Genomic DNA, 5007 nt, shown 5'->3' with positions numbered 1-5007 from the left:
GTTTTGAAAATGTGGAGTTTCAATGGACGGCTGCTTCAAAGCAATCAAGGAAAACTGTAACTAGAGGCTCAAAGAAATCAGCTAGAAAATCCAGCATTTATTAAAGTGTGTTTTTACTATGCATTTTGAATGATTTTGATTTCCACTTTATTTTTGGGTTGCACTTTTAATTAATTATTCCTTTACTAATTAGGCAGTCACACTAGTATGTACGCAAAATTTCTTATGACCACATTTCTTTTAAATGTTATTGAAATCTTAGACAAGTTTGAATCTCACTTAAACCCTTTGTTTGTATTTTACATTTGTTGCTTTCAAGTTAATATGCTAACTCTAAATGTGATATATTTTGGGCCCATTAGGCGCATATGAAAATGAGCTGCGAGAAAACAGCGGCAACCAATACATGCACAGCTTTCACAACAGTGTCAAACCCATTTGCACAAAACAGAACACACGAACATCAGCGGCCGGTCAGGGGCCCCACAATATTTTAAATGTTTTGGCATGGTTAGAGCCTTTTCCAGGGGAATCCAAAGTGCGTAGTCCGAGGGGAAAGTCCGATAAGCCGATACACATGAGCAGTCCGAGATAAGAGGGCAAGGCAATACAGGGTAATCCAATTAACAGTCCGGGTCAGAAACACAAAAACCAAAAACCGAATATAATGCTGGAAAGTCTGAGCTGGGGTCTAGAACAATCTGGCAGCGTCCTCATGGGAGGACGCTGCCTAAATAGAGATGAAAACAGGTGCACATAATAACGAAGCAGGTGAAACTAATGTGAGTGATGAACGTAAAGAAAAGACCAGAACTAAGGTGAAACAAAACAGGAAATAGTGTCAAAATAAAAGCCAGACAGGAAGCAGTGGAACCGAATCATGACATTAATATGCTAACTCTAAATGTAATATATTTTGGGCCCATTAGGCACATATGAAAATGTGTGTTTAAAAAGAAAAAGATCAAAGTGATCCATTGGATACAACCCAGTGAAACAAATCGAAGGCTGTTTCTCACAAGCAGAAAGGATGTGAACACTGTAAAAACACTCTCAGTGATTTAAAATGTGATTCATGCGTGTTGGAAAAGTAAATGAGAAAAAAGATCTTATTTAGGGTATTTCTCTGGGTAATTTGCAGTCTGAACAGCAAGCCTGTGATGAAAAATTTGAGTCACAGTGCAAAGGACAACCAATGAAACTCTCCACATATGTTGCTGTTTCTCGCCCATGTCAGAACCAGCCTGGCAGACAGACTACTGGGATTTTTCCTCCAGGTGCTCACTGTAAATGTTCTGGAATAAGTGCTGACACAAACTACAGTGTAGTGAATAAGGTTTAATGATAAAGGTGAGGTGGAGAACGGGTGATAGTGAACACACTATTAACTGGAAAACAAGGGTACATAAACAAGGCAGACTAGGGATGATACAAAAGTAACTCAAAAAATCCAGCTGACAAATGATAATGACACAAGGGATAAGAAGCTCCAGTGAAAGTGTATAAACCAATGGAGCTCAACTTGATAAAACATAAGGTAATAATATCAAATAACAAAGAAGAGTACAAACAAGTTCACACTAAACAGAGAGAAATGGGTGGCAATTCAACAGGAAGGGCAAATAACAAACATAAATACAAAGAAAACTGAGCCCATAAATACTAGAGTCCAACATGAGAGGGACGCAAGAGGCAGAAACCCAATACAGAAACTGATGATGAGACACAGGAGAGATGACTGAGGAAAAACAAGGGCGATGGCAAAACAGAAGGCTGATGACAACAAATGAACCAGTAAAAGACTTAGGGAGGTACCAGGTAACTGAGGGCAATCAGTGAGTGTAAAGCTGGGGCCAGTGATATAGCTAAAGACAGCCATTGTTCAAATTGTAGATAACTGTGTTTAATCATTTGCAGAAAAGTGTTAAACAATTGCTATTTGTTTTGTGTGTTTGCTATTAACTTAGGAAAAGTTTTGTTGCCCAGAAGAAATGTGGAGAATGTCAAACTTGTTTTGAAAACTTTATCATTTCAATACCGTATGAGCACGCAGCTGTGCACAGGATTACTGTTTACAGATTTAGCAGAGATAATGCAAATTATATTGTCATATCAAAGCAGCAGACACGCAGTTGTGGTGACATTTAAATTTAATGGGACATTTATGCATTTAATTTGTCAGCCACTTTTTGCCATCCATCTCTCTGCATTTTAACCCCGTTGCAGAGTCATCTTGCAAGCAATTTACATCTTGTAACCCTCCAGATGCTCTGCTGAAGGGACTGTGCTTTCTTTGGACATTTGCCTGTAGCCAGCGTTGATTATAGTTTTTACTGTCGATATGCACCAATCAGCCATAACATTATGACCACCTGCCTAATACTGTTTACATAGGAGTCAATGTGGCAGTTGTTTGGCACTCGTGTCTCTCTACAGCTCACTGTGCATCTTCTGTGAATCCATTTACTTCCACAGTTTTACTGTCAGGAAGAACACAGATGTGTGAAAAACTTATGTAAAAGGAGTGAAAACTATGGTCATAAGGGACAAGTTAGAATATTTTAGACCAATTCAACAGCCTCCCCACTCTAGGTGTGATATCACCACTACAGCTCCTGACTCTTTCTCTTCAAAGAGACCAATGTACAGTATTTCTCATTTTCAATCATTTTAACAAAGATTCAAATCAATTTTAATATTTTTAAAAGAACAAATGGAAGTTAAAAGTTTAGTCTACAGTAGATCAACCTCATCATCAGTGAGCCGTGGGCGTCCATGACCCTGTCTCCAGTTCACCATTTGTCCTTCCTTAGACACTGTTGGTAGGTACTAACCACTGCAGACCAAGAACACACACCAAGACCTGCAGTGTGGGAGATGATCTGACCCAGTCATCTCACCATCACAGTTTGGCCCTTGTCATAGTCATTCAGATCCTTACACTTGCCCATTTTTCCTGCTTCCAACACATCAACTTCGAGGACTGAATGTTCACTTGCTGCCTAATATACCCCACACACTGACAGGTGCCACTGTAACAGATAGTTACTGTTATTCACTTCACCTCTCAGTGGTAATAATGTTATGCCTGATCAGTATATATAGTCTAGTGAATGACCACGAGAGTGCACATTTCTCAGCTTGAATCAAGCTTTTAGCTTTTCCACAACTCAGGTAGGGGTTGAAGGACCAACACACCGTGTCTAGAAAACCTTAGCCAACATTGGAAAATCGTGCATTACCCGTTAGATCCAGAATCTGTTTAGCAACATACCAGCCATTTTATTAGGTACACCTGTACAATTGTATGCACTTCAATGCAACACTTCCATCTTAACATTTGTTTATGAAGCTCAGAATGTTTTTGATAAAATTGTCAAATGTATAAATTCAATTTTACATTTATTACTCAGGTCATAATTAAAGTTGATGTTGTAATAAACCTCATTATATTCAGGGGTGTTCCTAATATTCTGACACTCTCTTGTAGCTGGGGAGGACAAAAATATAGAGACACCTCAAAATATAATATAGTCTTACTGGATATTTTCTCTCAGCATCCTTCAGTCAATAGAGGTGGTGGACTAAGACACAACTTGTCTTCCATCTACAACCCGATTCTGAGATCTTTGCCCAAACATGCCCACCAGGACAATAGGCGTCGGTTGACAGGGGAGGATCCAAAGACAGGTAACGACCCTCATTGATACTGGGCTAGGCTGTAACGACTCAGTCGTTAATGGACATTGTTGGCCTTCTAAGGACTGAAACCACACCGAGGGGGATAAATATCTTCGACCTAACACCATCAGTCAGAACTGATGAAGCCTCTTGGATGAGAGGTGAAACGTTTTCGATCTAGAAATCCAAGTCCAGTTGATTTCCAAGGTTATTTTGGTTGCGGTTCAGTCAACTCGATGCCCTGCAAAATGTGCTCATATATGGCAACATCCTTTTTGGATAAATTTAACTGAACACATTCCTTGAAGTGTGACATCCTATTACTGCACAAAAGTGTAAGTGAGGAGAGCGTTGCAGATGGTAGGTCACTGGGCATACAAAGCACAGGACTTTGATATTGGAGGCCACAGCTAATGCCACTTGTCCTAATTGCTTTTTAAAAGTTAGGCTACTAAAGTATTTAAACCTGTATTCATTGATTTTGGTTTGGGGGTAACACAGCAAGCTGTAAACACAATGGTTTGTGATTGTGTTTATATTTAGATCATTCAAGGGTCACTACACCCTCAAATTCTAAAGGTTGCTCTCCCAGCTTGTTTTAAAAATGTAACAGGAGTGGGGGAGTGACAACTGTAAGAGGCATGGCCTTGTGGCTACAGTGTGTGATGTAGAGAGGCAGACACAGGAGAGAATGACCAACACAGTGCAGCATGCTCACAGCCATTTAGATGCCCCAATGCCAAAGAACCCACCCACATGAAAGGTTCCATTTGGAGTGCAAGTGAAGATATCCAACTTGGAAAGCAGGACGTTGACTCAAAGACTGGTGCTTGGCATGAAAAGTTAATTAATAATGCAAGTGAGCTCTTTTATCATTAGTACAATAAAATAGAAGTTCGGTTTTTAAATATACACTGTGGCCTGAGAGCAAGTGTGCATTATGTGCACACCCACTCTGAGGCTAAGCTTACTCACGTTCCTTTGTCACCCACATTATATCTTTTGAATAACAATTTTATCAGTAGTTTAAGACATTTAAAGCCGAGCTCCAAGGACACCTGGCTCAGATCAAGTATAATCTGAATTTTTCACCTTTTGATACAGGATGAAAATGCTGCTCTACAAACTTACATACACACCAGCAAGCTCTCAGTAACCTACCTCAATGAACTCTGCACTGCTAATAATCCTATAGTGGAGAATAGCAAAACTGCCAAGACAACCTAAGTTTTTCTACTGAAATTAAGTTCTCTATTAAAATACAGTAGTAGGATCTCAATAGAACCCAGGCATCACCTATTTTAAATATGACTTAGCTTGAATACG

The sequence above is a fragment of the Monopterus albus genome, unplaced genomic scaffold (genome assembly GCF_001952655.1).
Source record: "Monopterus albus unplaced genomic scaffold, M_albus_1.0 scaffold12.1, whole genome shotgun sequence".
NCBI classification, from domain to species: domain Eukaryota; kingdom Metazoa; phylum Chordata; class Actinopteri; order Synbranchiformes; family Synbranchidae; genus Monopterus; species Monopterus albus.
This window is presented reverse-complemented; position numbering follows the sequence as displayed.